The 18883-nt window shown below is 47.6% G+C and overlaps 5 non-coding genes across 5 annotated transcripts; 1 reads left to right on the top strand and 4 right to left on the bottom strand.

Moving 5' to 3' along the window:
• Nucleotides 1-645: 645 nt before the first annotated feature.
• Nucleotides 646-787, bottom strand: LOC138233351 (U4 spliceosomal RNA). Its single transcript, XR_011187464.1, has one exon. It is a non-coding gene; the product is annotated as a U4 spliceosomal RNA (small nuclear RNA).
• A 6931-nt stretch (nt 788-7718) lies between these two features.
• Nucleotides 7719-7888, top strand: LOC138233344 (U1 spliceosomal RNA). The gene has a single exon (XR_011187458.1). It is a non-coding gene; the product is annotated as a U1 spliceosomal RNA (small nuclear RNA).
• Nucleotides 7889-15775: 7887 nt separating this feature from the next.
• trnag-gcc (transfer RNA glycine (anticodon GCC)) lies at nt 15776-15846 on the bottom strand. Its single transcript has one exon. It is a non-coding gene; the product is annotated as a tRNA-Gly (tRNA).
• A 202-nt stretch (nt 15847-16048) lies between these two features.
• On the bottom strand, nt 16049-16130 carry trnaf-aaa (transfer RNA phenylalanine (anticodon AAA)). The gene has a single exon. It is a non-coding gene; the product is annotated as a tRNA-Phe (tRNA).
• A 2446-nt stretch (nt 16131-18576) lies between these two features.
• Nucleotides 18577-18658, bottom strand: trnas-acu (transfer RNA serine (anticodon ACU)). Its single transcript has one exon. It is a non-coding gene; the product is annotated as a tRNA-Ser (tRNA).
• Nucleotides 18659-18883: the final 225 nt, after the last annotated feature.

Raw genomic sequence — 18883 nt, 5'->3', positions numbered from 1 at the left:
GATTTAAAATGTACCTAAAGGAGAAGCATTATTGAAGACCATCAATTACCAAGAGCATTTGTCAAAGGTTTTGGTGGTCATTTTTAATGACCACAGAGCACTGTGACCTCGGTTTTACATCTCTTCCAAGAGACAGCGCCCTTTTACAACACAGCGTCTCCGTCACTATGCTGGGGCACTGGGACCCGCACAGACCTCAGGGTGAGCGCCCCCCCGCCGGCACCATTAACACCGCTTCCAGCTGGAAACTTTGTTTTTCCCTGTAGCTCACCCTCATCCGGGTACTGACCTGGCTAACAAATGCTTTGCTTCAGTGGGTTTTCAGTTGCGAGTTGCAAGGGGATGCAAGTGATGGAGCCGCTCGCTGCAAAAGCCACTGCTTTGGCTGGGAATCGAACCAGAGCCTCCTACGTGGGAAGCGAGAATTCTACCATTGAACCACCAATGCTCAGTACCCAGACCTTCAAAAAAGACGCTTTTTTGGTGCTCTGTTAAAAAAGCGTCGACATTACCTCTTTCAAAAGGCTTCACTTTCCTAGTCACATTCCAAGGCTCATTGAACCCGGGCTGTTTCCTCCAGCGGTATAGTATTGCAGTTAAACAGCACGATGCCTGACAAAGTCTGTCTTTAAACACCTTGCTCAGTCTCTGACGAGACTGTCAAAAATTGCTTTCGCCGATTGTATTGCAAACCGGCGGAAGCGGGGTATTGGGAAAAGTTTTCAACTAGCAATAATCGCGCCTCGGCTAAACCTCACAGGCTACGATACTGCCACTGCGCAAAGCTGACGGTTGCCAGGCAACCGCGGGGATCCTATGGAAATCGTTATCGATCGTCTCATGGCATGTCGTTGCAGTAACGCTTCATATTTATCTTCTTCTTCTTCTAGCTTGCACCTGGCCTTACAAACGAGCCAGTGGGGCCCGTTCAGCTCCGGGCTCATCGCCTGCGGCTCTCGGCTTACCTGGCAGGGGAGATACCTTGATCAGCCTGTAGTTGGAGTAGTTGGATTGTTTTCTTGTTTTGTGGAAGCAGTGTTTGTTTTGCAGTTTGAGATGGCAACCTTTGGATCCCGCAAGAATGCTGTACGTTTTGAGCTTTTGGATGACCTCTTCATGGATCGTATACAGTTCAGCAGAAAAGTGTTACAGAAGGAACTTGGCTTTGAACCTCGGCACTTGGATTTCATCTTCGCTCTCCCAGGTCAGAAAGCATTTGAGGTTGTTTTTGCTACCTATTCTCTGTTTGAACAATGTGTGGATGTGTTTGAGGCAAAAAGAGGGAAAGTTCCTGCCCTTGAGAAGATCAACTTGCAGCCTCTGACACAGAGAGAGAGGAAAACGGTGCATGTTGTTATGTTCTCGGAACTGGCAAAGACGGAGGACATTCACACCTGGCTTAACCAGTACTGCACCGTCCACCATGGAACTGAGGTTAGAGATGTTGACGGTATAAAAACAGGAGCAAGGAAATTCGAGGTTCGCTTGCTACCGGACAATGTAAATGGAGGCTTAAGGCACCTGCCCTCTACAATCCGGCTGGGCGCCTGCAATGGCTATGTTTTTTATGTGGGACAACCAAAGGTGTGTCGGCGCTGTGGTGCTGTGGGACACCTGGCATCGTCCTGCACTGTGAAATGCTGCAAGACCTGTGGCAAACAGGGACATTTAGCCTCTGACTGTTCAATGCTGCCAAAGTGCAATTTATGTGGCTCGGAAGGACACGTTTTTAAGAACTGCCCTCACGCCTACGCCAATAAACTCAAAATGAGAAAGGATGAGGCAGTGCTTGTTTCAGCCAAACCGGCCCGAAAAGCCAAAGCAAACAACAAGTCAAACAAAGAACCCTTGTTGGACAAAGAGTCTCAGCCTCCAGCCAGGATCAGTCCTGCTGTGGCTCCGGGGCCGGTGGAAGAGAAATCCACTACGCTCCCACAACCGCAGACTGCACCAGACAAGCACGAGGGTTTGAAAACCCCAGAGAACAGCGAGGACCCCTCCCCCACTCCTGCTCCTCAGAACGAGGGCCAGTGTGGGGCCCCCCGGTGGAGCGGGTCCAGCGACGATACCCAGGATTCAGCGGAGCTGCTTTTCTCAAACTTTTCTCAAACTCTGCAAGTGCTACAGATGCCCTCCTCTCCTCCATCCAGTCCATCACGGAGGATCTGCAGCAGCTGGTGGGTGAGGGGGAAGAGGAGACTGGTGCATCGGCTGCACCCCTTTCCCCTCAGTGCTCCCAGGAGCTGGACTTGAGGAAAAGGAAAAATGACTCTGTTTTCTCCCCGAGCGAGGAGGAAGGAGATGGGGACAGCTGGAACCCCTCCACCCCTCCCTCTACCCCCTTCCTTGAAATGGACTCCGTGAACGCTTTTACTGCTGCCACCCTGATGAAGGCTCATTCAGAGGATGGCTGGCAGGAAATTGGTAAGAAGAAAAAGAAGAAGGTAACAGGTGAGACCGAAGAGAAATGTGTTTTGTAAAGACTGGTTCCACTTTCTTATGTAATATGGCTCTAAACATAATTTCTCTTAACACCAGAGGTATCAATGACAGAGTTAAATGCCAGTCTGTCTTTGATTACCTCCAGCAGAGAGAGAGAGATGTGTTGATGTTGCAGGAGTGTGCTTTAGCCTATCAAGAGAGGTATAAAAGCTTTGAAGATAGGTGGGATAAAGGGCCTTCTGTTTGGTCAGGGGACAATAACAACAGAGCCTCTGGCGTGGCCATTCTTTTCAAAGGATGGGCTTTCAAATTGAAAAGTATTCAGAGGGTCATAGATGGCAGGTTGCTGTGTGTGGATGTGGAATGGGGGACCGTTAACCTGCGGCTAATCAATGTGTATTGTCCTACTGACGTGGGAGGAAGGGAGGAGCTACTCAAGGCACTCTCCCCCCTATTGTTAAGTAGCACAGACGTGATAGTGGGAGGGGATTTTAATTGTATCTTAGAGCACACAGACAGGCAGTCTAGCTCTCCGATAAAATTGGATTCCAGCTCACTGGCCCTGCAAAACTTAGTTCAAGACTTTAAACTCTCAGACACATATAGATGTATATATCCCACAACAGCAGGATATACATGGTCAGGGAGGAATAGCAGCTCCAGAATTGACTATTGCTTTGTTTCAGAGAGAGTGAAAGTTGTTGGGGTCACTCTTCAGCCTGTCTTCTTCTCAGATCATCAGGCTTTAGGGTGTAGAGTGGAACTCCAGGGCGGGACTGTCTTTGGCCCAGGCCTCTGGAAACTCAACACAAAGCTGCTAGAGAACGAGGGGGTAGTATCCCGCTACAAGGAGAAACTATCACAGTGGCTGTCCTTGCAGTGTCTGTACGGGTCAGTAGGAGAGTGGTGGGAGGAGGTGAAGATGAGGACAAAGGCCTTTTTCATGGCTGAGGGAAGGAAGGCTGCTGCCAGACGGAGAGGAGTGCTAGCCAGGAAACAGAGGCAGCTGCAGCGTCTCTACACGATGCTGCACAGTGGCTTCGATGTGCTCGAGGATATCACCCTTTTAAAAAAGGACATCCGGAGCATAGCCGAAGAAAGTAGTCGAGGAGTGCTGTTAAGAAGCAGAGTGCAGTTCTTGGAAGAAAATGAGAAGTGTACTCGCTTCTTTTTCAGGAAAGTGGTGGGCTCCAAGTCTGTCATGGAAAGTGTAGTTGATGAGGAGGGACGAGAGAGAACAGAGCCGAGTGCTATCCTCTCCTGCACCGAGGCCTTCTACTCAAGACTGTACAGCTCTACAGAGGTAAAGGATAAAGAAATTCTTTTTTTTTACCTCAAAGCTAGAAAACGTTTTGAGTGAAGAAGATAGGGAAGTACTTGAGAGGGATTTGACAGTAGAAGAGCTGAGACAGGCTATGGAGAGCTTACAGAAGGGGAAAACTCCGGGTGCTGACGGGCTCCCTAAAGAATTTTATTGCACCTTTTGGGATCTGCTTCAGGATCCGCTACTGCTCCTATTCGAGGAAAGCTATAAGACAGAATTGCTGCCTGACTCCTTAAGAGAAGCCACTATCTCTCTCCTGTTTAAGAAAGGAGCAAAGAATGACATAAAGAACTGGAGACCCCTCAGCCTGTTAGGCGTGGACACTAAGATCCTGTCCAAAGCCCTTTTCCTGCACCTACAAAATGTAGTGGCCTCACTGGTAGGGAAAGAACAGACTTGTGGGATAGCAGGACGCCTGATGAGCGACAACCTGGCCTTGTTGAGGGATGTCTGTCTGTACTCAGAGGATCGCTCCCTCCCTCTGTGCATTTTAGGTGTAGACCTAGAAAAGGCCTTTGACCGCCTAAACCGGCAGTACTTAACATCGGTACTTGAGCACATGAATTTTGGCCCCATCATGAGAAAGTGGATTAACCTGCTGTACACAGGTAGCAACAGCAGAGTAATGGTTAATGGCAATAGATCACACCCCTTTGAAGTCTGTTCAGGGGTGAGGCAGGGCTGCCCATTATCCCCCTTGTTATTCGTTTTGGCTATGGAGCCCTTAGCCTGTGCCTTGCGCCAGGATCAGGCCATTAATGGGATACCAGTGCCTGGAAGTGGGGGGGGAGAGGTAAAGACATCTCTATACATGGATGACGTCACCCTGCTCCTCTCTGACAATGCCTCAATTAGCAGAGCTCTGCAGTGTTGTGAGCGTTTCTCTTTGGCTTCCTCCGCAAAAATTAACAAATCTAAGAGTGAGATTTTTTATCAGAACTGGAGGGAGCCAAAAGAAGGACATGATCTCAGGCTGCAAGAGAAGAGAATTAAGGTCCTGGGGGTGTATTTTGGAGAAGAGATGGGAACAGTAAATTGGCAGAACAAATTGCCAATCTTAAACAAAAAACTGATGCAATGGAAGGACCGAGACCTCACCATGACAGGGAAGGTGCTGGTCATCAAAGCCGAGCTCTTGCCTGTCTTGAATTTTCTGGCTTCTACCTTCCCAATCCCACACCGTGTTGCAGCGGTGCTGAGGAGATTGATGTTTCAATTTCTATGGGGTGGGAAGCAGGAAAGACTCAGAAGGGAAATAATGTACAGGCCGCTACCCTCAGGGGGGAAGTCTGTCCCAGATATTGCTACGAAGCTGCTGTGCATTTTCCTGGCCTCTGTGCTGAGAGGCTTTGCAACAGCACCTGCAGCGCGTACCTGGACTTATTTTTCCAGGCTCTGGGTAGGTAAGGAGGTGTTCAGAGTGTGGGATGTCAGACCCAAGCTGGACGTCCCACTCTCTGACACATGCCCTGCAATTTATGGGACAGTTAAAAGTTTTCTAAGATCTCACCCAATTGGCCATATTCCCCTCCGAGATGTCAGCGTTCAAAAACTGGAAGATTTTGTTGCACCCCAGAACAATAGGCAGACCCCTGTGGGCATTTTAACATCAGCCCAAACAAGGAAGGTGTGGAAACACACATCCTCTAAGTTTCTGTGCAACATTCACAGAGATTTTGCCTGGAGTGTCGTCCACCAGTGCTTACCGGTACGAACTTTCTTGTACCGTAGGGGCCTCACCCCCAGCCCTCGCTGCGTTAGGGTGGGCTGCGGCGAGGGGGAGACTGTGACCCATCTCCTGTGGTCCTGCTTTTTTGCTAAGGCCTTCTGGGCACAGTTTGAAGATTGGTTGCAGGCTCTCTCGCCCCAATTTACCCTGACCGCTGCTTTCGTCATATACGGCATCTCTCCTGTCAAACTTCCTCCCGACGTGTTTGACAGGATCTGGGCCGTGGTGAACAGTGGGAAAGACGCCCTGTGGAGAGTGAGGAACATGGGGCTGTTCAAAGGCATCGAGGTCCCAGTCAAGGCAGCAGGTAGCCTGGCCCTGTTCATCACCCGAGAGAACTATTACCTCAGAGATCTGTGGAGAGAAGGGAGGGAGGAAGCAGAAAATCTGTGGGAAATAGAGAGCATAGGTCAATATCTCAAGAAACTGTGAAAAACATTATCATGTTTAAGTAAAGAATGTGATTTGCACCAGAAAAAAAGAAAATTGTTGCTATGTAACTGTTACCGTGTCAAAATGTAATGAGATGTGATCATATATACTGTTTTAAGTATGTACAGTGCCTTGCGAAAGTATTCGGCCCCCTTGAACTTTTCAACCTTTTGCCACATTTCAGGCTTCAAACATAAAGATATAAATTTTTTATTTTATGTGAAGAATCACCAACAAGTGGGACACAATTGTGAAGTGGAACGAAATCTATTGGATTTTTGAAACTTTTTTAACTAATAAAAAAATGAAAAGTGGGGCGTGCAAAATTATTCGGCCCCCTTGCGTTAATACTTTGTAGAGCCACCTTTTGCTGCGATTACAGCTGCAAGTCGCTTGGGGTATGTCTCTATCAGTTTTGCACATCGAGAGACTGAAATTCTTGCCCATTCTTCCTTGCAAAACAGCTCGAGCTCAGTGAGGTTGGATGGAGAGCGTTTGTGAACAGCAGTTTTCAGCTCTTTCCACAGATTCTCGATTGGATTCAGGTCTGGACTTTGACTTGGCCATTCAAACACCTGGATACGTTTATTTGTGAACCATTCCTTTGTAGATTTTGCTGTATGTTTGGGATCATTGTCTTGTTGGAAGATAAATCTCCGTCCCAGTTTCAGGTCTTTTGCAGACTCCAACAGGTTTTCATCCAGAATGGTCCTGTATTTGGCTGCATCCATCTTCCCCTCAATTTTAACCATCTTCCCTGTCCCTGCTGAAGAAAAGCAGACCCAAACCATGATGCTGCCACCACCATGTTTGACAGTGGGGATGGTGTGTTGAGGGTGATGAGCTGTGTTGCTTTTACGCCAAACATATCGTTTTGCATTGTGGGCAAAAAGTTCGATTTTGGTTTCATCTGACCAGAGCACCTTCTTCCACATGTTTGGGGTGTCTCCCAGGTGGCTTGTGGCAAACTTTAGACAAGACTTTTTATGGATATCTTTGAGAAATGGCTTTCTTCTTGCCACTCTTCCATAAAGGCCAGATTTGTGCAGTGTAAGACTGATTGTTGTCCTATGGACAGACTCTCCCACCTCAGCTGTAGTTCTCTGCAGTTCATCCAGAGTGATCATGGGCCTCTTGGCTGCATCTCTGATCAGTCTTCTCCTTGTCTGAGCTGAAAGTTTAGAGGGACGGCCAGGTCTTGGTAGATTTGCAGTGGTCTGATACTCCTTCCATTTCAAGATGATCGCTTGCACAGTGCTCCTTGGGATGTTTGAAGCTTGGGAAATCTTTTTGTATCCAAATCCGGCTTTAAACTTCTCCACAACAGTATTACGGACCTGCCTGGTGTGTTCCTTGGTCTTCATGATGCTCTCTGCGCTTTCAACAGAACCTTGAGACTATCACAGAGCAGGTGCATTTATACAGAGACTTGATTACACACAGGTGGATTCTATTTATCACCATCAGTCATTTAGGACAACATTGGATCATTCAGAGATCCTCGCTGAACTTCTGGAGTGAGTTTGCTGCACTGAAAGTAAAGGGGCCGAATAATTTTGCACGCCCCACTTTTCATTTTTTTATTAGTTAAAAATGTTTCAAAAATCCAATAGATTTCGTTCCACTTCACAATTGTGTCCCACTTGTTGGTGATTCTTCACATAAAATAAAAAAATTATATCTTTATGTTTGAAGCCTGAAATGTGGCAAAAGGTTGAAAAGTTCAAGGGGGCCGAATACTTTCGCAAGGCACTGTATATTAATGTAAAGCTTTCTGATTTGTGATGTCCTGTATTTTTTTGTGAAAAGAAAATCAAGTTCTTAAAAATCGAAATCGGTTCACCCAGGGCGAGGCTCGGCCATTGCACTCCGGCTGTGCTGACCCCTGCGAATTCCCCAAATGTGGGAATCTCGACTGCATAATCTCTGGTAGTGGTGGACTGCGTTCGCGCTCTCCCCTGATGTGCTTGGTCCAAAATCAGATACGGGTGGGTTAGGACACCACGAGCTGCGTGGCTGCGGAAGGATCCCGGTTCGAAAGGAGTCGACGCCGCTGCTGGTTCTCGGTGGCTTTTAGTTAGGGGTCCGGAAAAGCATCTCAAGCTAGTTCCACTACTCCTTCCGGACGTTCATTCCCTTTTCAAAGTCAGTCGTTTTGCTGTAGTCTGCGTTCTTTAGGCTGATTATCGAGGTTAGCCTTTATTTGGTCATGGGGGGCCTCAGTACTGTATGCTGAGTCTAAAGACAGTTTCACCCGTTTTCTGATTGCTAGGTTCTGTAGGTTCTGTACCAGACATGTCAAACAGTGAATTGCTGTACCTCTATTGTATCCGTGCTAAATGAATGAAATCAGTAAGAAATGAATATATGTCTAGTTATACGAAAAACAAGTGGTTTATCGACTTATCTTCATTTGCAGATTTAGAGGCAGCTTCGATATTCGTTTTACAAACGTTTTTTTTTTTTTTTAATATGGGTCACACACATGCCACAGCAACAAAACATCTCTAGAGATGAGGCTATAGATCACCTTTCCATCCTGCAGGTTTTCCTCCCAAAGCCTGCGGCACCAACGTATGCTATTGCAGACACCAACGTTGCCTAGATAGAAAACCGAAATAGCCGTGGGTTTGCTTGCTGGTCTGAAGGATCTCTCTTCGAATCTCTATCATTTGTCAATGGAAGTAAAAGGCGCTGCAATCTCATACGTTCAGAATCAAACCCGCAGCTGTTGTTCGACTTTATTTCTTGACTAATTACAACTGAGTGTCGCATGAGCAGTTACATAAACTTGTCTGGTATATTTGAACACAAATGCCGTTCTTCAATTAAAACTAACAGTACATTGTCAGGGACATTCAGTTCTATACAAACAAGAGACAGACAAGAGAATATTTCTACCGTTCATGTGGACTACGTGTTGACTTACTGATCGGAATAATTGAAAAGTTCGGGCTCATAGCCGATGCAGTGCGTGCTAATTAGAACAGCAACGCTGAGCTCTCAGCACCGTACTGAGCCCAGGTGTTTTTCTAAAGCTGTCAGGTGCAGTTCATTTACATGAAGGAAATCTCTTACTGGGTACGATTACAATACAGTAAGTAGCACAGACTACTTAGGGAGTAGCCCGATGCGTTTAAAGACGACCCGAGCCAGACAGAAGTCGAACCTGCAATCTCCTGATCCGTAGTCAGACGCGTTATCCATTGCACCACTGGCCCTGGTGTGACACTGCATGACTGTAACCCAGTGAGATCAGTACTGCAACTAGTAAAATATTACCCCCGGTCCATTCTTTTCCAAAAGTGAGAAACACCTGTTTTCTACATTTTGTCTGTTTTAAAACCATATCTCTTTAAACCAAACCAAGAGTTTGTCTTTTGCACTGATATTCTGATTCATTTCGATTTCAAAGAAAAAAAAATTATCTTCCAAAGCATCATAAAATTGTCCCTTCTTCCAGACTCTACTTCTCTCTTGTAGTAGTACAGCAGACCTTTCCAGGTGAGCAGATCACAGAGTCCGAAATAAGCTTCCTCCATCAAGCAAAGTACCTGAACATGACTCTGTCTTCATAAAAGCGCCCCTGTAATAAAGAAATTAAATCCGAACTCAAGAGGGCAGTTGCCTACTGAAGTTCAAGAAGTCATCAATTTTAACCTAGCAACACATTAAAGGCTGCATCTATACAAGTACATTTCTAGAAATGCTCACCAGATTACGTTTTAAGAAAGAACTGCGCCTCAGGTTCCGCCAAGATCTTAACTCGGATGGCAGGATTCAGAGTCCGGAGTGTGGACTGATGGCGCACGGAGGGTCCACATACTGTGGATCCCTCAGTGATCTTCCGCGTGTTCAAACAGCCAGCGTGTGACTCCCCTGTCCCCGTGACCTCATTGCTCTGCTCTTGCCTCTTTGTAGCCGAGCCCGACTCATGGTAAAGTGGAAAAAAATATGCCTTCAACGTGAGATTGACTCTGGAGCGAGGATAGACGTTACCTTTTTATCGTTGAACAGGATGTATGTGATGTGGCGACTAGGTTCAATTTTGTATCCTCTTTAAAAGATTAAGGACTGGGGTGAGCGTGATTTACCACCCTTTCAGCTAAGAACCCGACGTGCGGACCGTTTAAGCTGCATAGACTCGGTCGTTTAACTCTTCTCCATTAGCAGGGTTAAGGGTAAAGAAAAAAACATTGCTGACTTCTTTTTTTTTTTTGCTAGCCGCGAGCGCTGATTAGCAAGGTTTGTATTTCATGTTTTGCAAGTTGCATCCATTTTAAGGAAAACAAGTCGTTCAGACAGGAAATGAATGCTTGCATTTAATTAAGGCTAGCCATAGGCAGTTGTCCATAATGACCAGTTCTGTTCGAGAAGACAGAACAAAAAAGGCACCGCTGGGATTCAGAGCCAGGGTCTCCTGTTTATTAGACAGGCGCCTTAAGCAACTAAGCCACGGTGCCCCAGGAGAGCTGTCCTTTTGCAGCCACTTGGACACACCACTCAGACACATCTGCATTCGGTGTGTGCTCCGCCTGCTCGCTGAGCAAGTTGCCACCTTTACATACAATAGCAACATCAACACCAAGAGAAAGGGTGACAAATGGCTTTTATCTGGAACTTTTCATGTCCAAGGAGCTCAATGTGCTTTCTGTGTACAACAGGGCCACTGAACTCCACACTGGCCACTGAACCACAGCAGTGGCTTGCTGGCTTGACATCTCCCAAGGAAAATGTTGAAATCGCACGTGGAACAGGAAAATGACCCTCGAGTACGAGGGAAAAAAAAGAAAAAGATCATCTGGAGCGCGCCAACCCATGTCTGGACAGCCCCGATCCCTCGACGAGGTGGCCGAGTGGTTAAGGCGATGGACTGCTAATCTGTTGTGCTCTGCATGCATGGGTTCGAATTCCATCCTTGTCGCGCTCCATGTCTGACACGTGTGCCCGTTCGGCGTTGGCCCTCCTGTTGTTTGCTCCGGTTCTAGAGCCGTGCATTTTCTAGCGGTGGCTGAACATGGTATAGTAGGGTAACGTCGGTATCGAGCAGTAACAGTAACGGTATTTACGTGCCGCTGCTGCCAAGTGGCTCTGGGTTGAGACCGTGTTTTCACTTACTTGCAACGCAAACGGAGAAAGCGATTTTTGACAGTCTCTCGAGAGACTGCGCTAGGTGTTTAGGGATAGACTGTCAGTTCCCCCTGGGATGGTGGCCTCTCAAATAGTTTGTGATTCCTCTAGACGTTTATACAGTAGAAGCCTGCTTCGTGGCTTAAATCCAAGCTAAGGAAACAAGTTAGAGGTCTGATGCAGAACTGCAAATTCAATGAAGGGGAACACTACAGTACATTGCACTGTATGTGTGAGGAAAGCTGCCCCCTTCAGTCTCTTGTCGACCGAACAGAGGACTCTGTTCATCTCTGTGGTGCAGCCACAGAGAAACTAGTCATGCAGGCTGATTTAAGGTTTCCCTTGATAAGGGACAGCTCCCAAAGGGGGATGCACTTAGCTAGGCCTGGCTATCATGATCAATGGTCATCCATTGGCGCCTATCTGTCTAGGGAGTGCCAGATGGACATCTGGACTGCATTCCTAAGTGTCAGGAGTAAGTGACTCATATCTCACCTTGATCAACCAATCAGGGACTGGTAGGGCCGAGTAACCCACGTGGGACTCTGATGCCCATGGAACTTTCAGCCAATCAACGAGCTGAAGTTCCTCCAGGTAAAAACAGGCAACACAGAGAGCCTGAGAGATTCAGTGGGAATTCAGTAGAGAATTCTGTGGAGTTTTCTAAAGGGAATTCAAAGGAGAATTCCAGGGCAGGACAGCCCAGGAGCAGAAGGCTCCCAAGGGCAGGACATTCTCACAGCGCGCCTCCTGACCATCCTGAGACTCAGCCCGGACAACCACGGAACGGCCAGTGTGTCCGAGTGCCAGAACTTTCCTTTGTTCTAAGAGTCTAGAGCGGAGGTTGCCAGAGAGTAACCAGAGGATCCACCCGAGGTTAGCACCAGCAGCAGGCGTCGTGAACAGGCCGGAACTGTGGACAGTTGAATCACTATTCAGAACTAGCTCTTCATCAGGAACGAACCGGTCTTCTTCTTGACTTGCTGGGACCCACAGTCATCTTTTCTCCTGTGCACAAACTTTGCTAGTTAAAGCCAACACTAACTAGCCGGTCAGTGAGCATCAGCAGTGCACCGTCGCAACCCGCACAGCACAGCCTAGCACCTAGACAGAGAGCGCGGATTGGACAGCAACAAGCCTGCAACTGTTTCTTTGTGCCCGCAGGAGATCTGAATCCCCAGAGATTGGATGAGTATTCAACTTCACTGCATTACTGCTCGAGAATTCAATTGTTATCCCAACCAGTTGATATCAATTTAATTCCTAAGAGTTATGTACTTGTTTTCAGTATCTAATGTAGAAGTTATAACCAGGTTCATTTATGAAATGGTCTAAATGAATGATATACTGAACGTATGTCCTCTTGATATGTGTAACACTTTGTAACTGACTGAATATATACCTTTTGTATTCTGATAACCCTCTCGATAAGATCTGTTCGTTTTACATGCATATTCTATGTATTGTAACGCCCTCGCCTGGTGGTGAGGAGGAAGCGCCCCTAGGCGCTCGTAGTACCGCTGGGCGTGCTGGGAGTGGTAGCCGGAGCGGGTGGGGGTGGACGTTTTGGGCCCGTTTCCGCGCACCGAGGCCGGGAACCTCTACGTCTTGGTGGCCATGGATTATTTTATGAAGTGGCCGGAGGCCTACGCCCTCCCGGACCAGAGTGCCCCCACGGTGGCCGATGCACTGCTGGAGGGGATGTTTGCCAGGCTGGGGGTGCCGGAGGAGTTACATAGTGACCAGGGGCGTAACTTCGAGTCCCAGGTCTTCGCCAGAGTGTGCCAGCGCCTGGGGATCACTAAGACGCGGACCACACCGCTGCATCCCCAGAGCAACGGGTTGGTGGAGCGGTTTAATCGTACGCTCACCACCCAGCTGGCCACCCTGGTGTCCCGGCACCAACGGGACTGGGACCGCCACCTCCCCCTTGCGCTCTGGGCGTATAGGACCGTGGTCCAGGAATCCACCGGGTGCACCCCGGCCTCACTCATGCTGGGCCGGGAAATGTGAACCCCGGTGGACCTGGTCTTCGGCCCGCCGCCCGGAGACGGGTCGGCACCGCTGGCTGGACCGGACTACGAGTGGGACCTGCGGCAGCGGATGCAGCAGATGCACAGCTTTGCACGGACCCAACTGACACAGGCGGGGGTCCGGCAGAAGCGGCACTGCGACCTGCGCTGCAGGGGGCCTGCCTTCCAGCCCGGGGACTCGGTTTGGGTGTACAACCCGCGCCGCCGCAAATGCCTCAGCCCTAAGCTGGCGCCGTCGTGGGAGGGGCACGCTGAGGTACTCTGGGTGGTGGGCGAAGTCTGCTACCGTGTCCGGTTGCGAACACGGGGGAGAGTGGTGGTCCTGCACCAAGACCGCCTGGCCCCCTACCGGGCCCGGGAGGAGGAGCTGTGTGGGGAGGCTCTAGAGGACCAGCCGGGGCTGGAGCCGGCCGATAGTGGGGCGTCCGTGGGTCGCCAGCCGTCACCGTGGCGCAGCGGCTGCTCACGCAGGGTTCCACAGCAGTTAGCCGAGTACGAGTACAGCCTGAGGGGGGTGTTCGACGTCGGCGAGACGCCAGACGCTTCAGGTTTTTAAGGAGTAAGAGTGCAGGGGGTCTAAACCTGCAATCCAGTGTGTTGAAGTATTTCACAACACTACCCCTAGCACATCTGGAAATAAATCCTCATAATGATTATTGCCCTGGGCATGTACCAAAAAATCACTGAGCATATATATATATATCACAGTGTTGAAGCTAGAGACACAGAATAAGTGCAAACACATCCTAAATACAGTGTTCCTGCACCTTTGACCTCATCCAGAATGTATCGTTTTTTGAAAGGGATTGCTGTCAGAATGCACAACTGAATCCCAAACAGAATCTCTAGTCAAATATGATCATTTGTGAAACAGGCAAATGAGTCTCTCAGGTGCCCATTGCTCATTTTCAGACACATTTATGCAATACTTTCACCATGCCTTGAGCAATAGGGATTAAAGATACCAGAGGTAAGGTTTAAAAGTGATTCTGAGGTGCAACACATCAGCGATACAGCTAGGCATCTGAAATGCGGGGTTTGAGAGCCCTTCAGGGAACACCGTACCCTAAAGGTACCAAAAGTCCACTAGTATAAGCATTAAGTCACTGTTACCCCTGTTACAATGTGATTGCTACATATCTTCATTTCTTTGGTTTTTAAGGAGTAAGAGTGCAGGGGGTCTAAATCTGCGATCCAGTGTGTTGAAGTATTTCACAACACTACCTGTAGCCCGTCTGGAAATAAATCCTCATTCTGATTATTGACCTGGGCATGTACCAATAAATCACTGAGCATATATATATATCACTGTGTTGAAGCTAGAGACCTGTATGTAATATTATGATGCTAAAATGTCATTTTCACATATATTAATGTAATAAATGATTGCTTATGCTTTATAAACAAATCTAATTAAAATAAAAGCTTACGTTTTGTATTTATCTTGTACCATAGAACATGATTTGCTTTGTATTTCAAGCCCACAAAGTGTCCAACTGATGCACTCCATGATATAAGGAAGATTATCACATGCATATCGGTATTATCTTTCTTATGAAAATGCATTCCTTTCATTACCTTTTACTTTTTAAAATGAACTCAAATTGTGTATAATGTAATAATTTAAGTAGAATAGATTCTAATAATATAATGATCCAGTGTGTTGAACTACTTCACTGCTCTATGCCGTCTGGAAATAAATCCTCAGACTGCTTACTGCCCTGGGCATGTACCAATAAATTACAGGAGCACATCTATATATCACTGCGATGAAGCAGGAGACACACAATCACTGCAAACACATCCTAAATACAGTGTTCCAGCACCTTTGACCTCATCCAGTACGTATCATTTCTTGAAAGGGATTGCTGTCCGAATGCACATCTGAATCCCAAACAGAATCTCTAGTAAAATACGATCATTTGTGAAACAGGTAAATGACTGTCTCAGGGGCCCATTCCTCATTCTCAAGACACATCTATGCAGTACGTACACCATGCATTGAGCAATAGGGATTAAAGACACCACAGGTAAGGTTAGAAGTCATTCTGACTATATTCTAAAATATTGGACTCATATTCTTATGATGGCAGTCACTTATGATAGTGACAGAGACGCTGTGTTGTAAAAGGGCGCTGTCTTTTGGATGAGATGTAAAACAGAGGTCACAGCGAGCTGAAAAACACGTTTTGAAAAGTGTGCTTTTCCTGCCCCAGAAGTTAAATGGGGGTGACCAAAGTTGCCCAAACGTGTTTATTTCTGCTGAAAAACCCGTTTTGACAACTTCTGCACAGTGGGGTTAAGGGCTGACTCAGTGGGCTCTAATGAGCCAGGCAGTTACATTGGGATTCCAAGGTTTGAAAAAACACGTTTATTTCGAGCTGAAAAACAAGTTTTGAAAAGTGTGCTTTTCCTGCCCCAGAAGTTAAATGGGGGTGACCTAAGTTGCCCAAACATGTTTATTTCTCTGTCACTATGCTGGGGCATTGGGACCCGCACAGACCTCAGGGTGAATGCCCCCCCACCGGCACCATTAACACCGCTTCCAGCTGGAAGCCTTGTTTTTTCCTGTAGCTCACCCTCATCCGGGTACTGACCTGGCTCACACCTGCTTAGCTTCAGTGGGTTTTCAGTTGCGAGTTGCAAGGGGATGCAAGTGATGGAGCCGCTTGCTGCAAAAGCCACTGCATTGGCCGGGAATCGAACCCGAGCCTCCCGCGTGGCAGGCGAGAATTCTACCACTGAACCACCAATGCTCAGTGCCTGAGCCTTCAAAAAAGACGCTTTTTTGGTGCTCTGTGCAAAACGCGTCGACATCTGCAAAATGCCATTCGCAGACGCTGAAGAACTTAAGTCCAAGGCAGCGGGTACAAGCGATTGGGCGTTTTAAAACCACCAGGAACAGCAAAGAGGCGCGCTTCTTCGCTTGCGCCGAAACACACCGAATGGAGGCAACAACGTAGTCGGCAGGATTCGAACCTGCGCGGGGAGACCCCAATGGATTTTTAGTCCATCGCCTTAACCACTCAGCCACGACTACAGCAAGCCCCACCGCCGCTGCGTTCTTGCTACAATCTTACCTGGATCGCGAGGTGCCGGCAGAAGCCTATTTCAAAGTCGTTCTCCGTTTCAAAAAAACATTTCCAAAATACAAGCCTTGCAGACAGACACGCCTCAGAGGACTTAAGGGTGGCTTCATGTCGGAATGATAAAGTCTCCCCGGACATGAAAATGCCACTTTGTTACACACAAAAAAAGAATCAACAACAGAGAAATGCCCACAAGCATTTCAAAAGCCGCACCACGCCGCACTTGAAATAGCTCTTACGTTAGTGGTAGACGCAGGAATCGCCTTTTTATTTATGCTCTTACCAACGCGATGGAAAGCAAAACAAAGCAAAGCAGAGCAAAACAAAACGAACAAACGAAAACCCTCACGTCCCGCACTTGCATATAACGCCGTTACGTGCCCAAGCGGTATTGTACGTCATCCTAGCACTGCACCCCGAGGCGTACGGTATATGGGAATGAGCACACGCCACGAATCGGCTCGAATCACTCCCTACAGCTGTAAGGCGCCTTGAAGCGTGCACCCCCAACATTCTTTTGATCTGTGAAAGGTAAACTCTTGAGCAAACTCTGAACCAGCTCTAAGGAAACTAATCCGATTGGACGTTACTTTGACTCATCTTTTTACGCTCAGTGCTGGATTGCTCAAACTCCAGCTAGGGTTAGGGTTAGCATTCCCACGCTACTTAGACACTTTGTTTACGCTCAGTGCTGGATTTTGGGAACTTCAGGACGAGTGGGAATTTTCTCCTATCTGTCAATTCTGTTTTGTTTTGGAGACTCTTGGCTGCCTATGTTGTACAGTGCAGCGTGAAGGAAACATTTTCCAAAACTGTGTCAGCTCAAAAGTTGTAAGAAAACCTCTCCATCTGCTTTAACTCTCTTCATTTTTGTCATTTAATGTGACACTCGATGTATAACTGGAGCCTCACATATGCAAATGGTGAGGCTCCAGTTCGACACCCAGTTTTACACCACTTTACAGTATATGACAAAAGCATGGCAGACTGTGCCGGACCAGCAGATAACTTCCGCTTATTTTTACCATATTAAACATTTGAAATCCTCCCACTTGCATTTGTGACACTTGATTTTGGCTCCACCTAAGACACTCTTAAATCTTCAAACACTTTTCTCTTCTCCCGCAACACTCTTGTCTGTCGCACTATGTGGCAGCGTTGCATGACAACCCATCTCACCACGGAAAGGAACTTAACAGCTTTGGTAAGAGAGTAGAATTACCTGAAGAACTGCTTTCCATGGAAGCAGGACCAAGCGATGTAGCATTTTTATAGTACCAGGAAAGGAGAAGCGGCACTTCGCCTTTGCCGCACAGGCACAAGGCGACATGCGGCAGACGCCGTAGTCGGCAGGATTCGAACCTGAGCGGGGAGTCCCCAATGGATCGAACGCCATGGAAAACGAAACAAAACTAAAGCCCTCAGCTCCTGCACTTGATTATAATGCCGTTACGTGTCGAAGCAGGAATTTACGTCATCCTACCACTGCAACACGGGGAATAGAGGGAAATGAACACAAGCTACGAATCGTCTCAATCACTCCCTAGAGTCGTAAGGCACATTGAAGGGTGCACCCCCATCATTAATCGTTGGGCCTCTGTGAAAGGAAAGCTGTTGAGCAGTCTTTGAAACAGCTCGGATGAAACACTTGATTGCTTCCATGTGCATCTGGAGCCCACTTCGTATTTTCACTTCACGCCGCCCAAAGCATTTCTAAAACAGGAGATTCGCTTTGGGAATGCGCCCTGCCCTACAAATAAAACAGGTCTACGGGTCTGAAACCTGCTCCACCGAAAACAGTTCTGTTGCGCTTTTGATCAAAGGGAGATTCTCTGTTCTTACTTTTTGATGACATAACACCCAAAGGGGCTTCTTTGGAGCTGGATTCCAACCAGAATCCTAAAGATTCTTGGCGGTATCCTTTACAGTCCTCTGTTCGGTCGACAAGGAACAGAAGGGGGCAGCTTTCCTCACACATACAGTGCAATGTACTGTAGTGTTCCCCTTCATTGAATTCGCAGTTCTGCATCAGACCTCTAACTCGTTTCCTTAGCTTGGATTTAAGCCACGAAGCAGGCTTCTACTGTATAAACGTCTAGAGGAATCACAAACTATTTGAGAGGCCATCATCCCAGGGGGAACTGACAAAGTCTATCCCTAAACACCTAGCGCAGTCTCTCGAGAGACTGTCAAAAATCGCTTTCTCCGTTTGTGCTGCAAGTAAGTGAAAACGCAGTCTCAACCCAGAGCCACTTGGCAGCAGCGGCACGTAAATACCGTTACTGTCACTGCTCGATACCGACGTTAGCCTACTATACCATGTTCAGCCACCGCTAGAAAATGTAAGGCTCTAGTACTAGAGCAAACAAAAGGAGGGCCAACGTCAAACATAAGGAGCGACGAGGATGGGATTCAAACCCATGCGTGCAGAGCACAATGGATTAGTAGTCCATCACCTTAACCACTCGGCCACCTCGTCAACGAAATTGGGCTGTCCAGACATGGGTTACCGCGCTCCAGATGATCTTTTTCTTTTTTTTTCCCTCGTACTCGAGGGTCCTTTTCCTGTTCCACATGCGATTTCAACATTTTCCTTGGGAGATGTCAAGCCAGCAAGCCACTGCTGTGGTTCAGTGGCCAGTGTGGAGTTCAGTGGCCCTGTTGTACACAGAAAGCACATTGAGCTCCTTGGACATGAAAAGTT

The sequence above is a fragment of the Lepisosteus oculatus genome, unplaced genomic scaffold, assembly GCF_040954835.1.
Source record: "Lepisosteus oculatus isolate fLepOcu1 unplaced genomic scaffold, fLepOcu1.hap2 HAP2_SCAFFOLD_67, whole genome shotgun sequence".
Taxonomy (NCBI): domain Eukaryota; kingdom Metazoa; phylum Chordata; class Actinopteri; order Semionotiformes; family Lepisosteidae; genus Lepisosteus; species Lepisosteus oculatus.
This window is presented reverse-complemented; position numbering and strand designations above follow the sequence as displayed.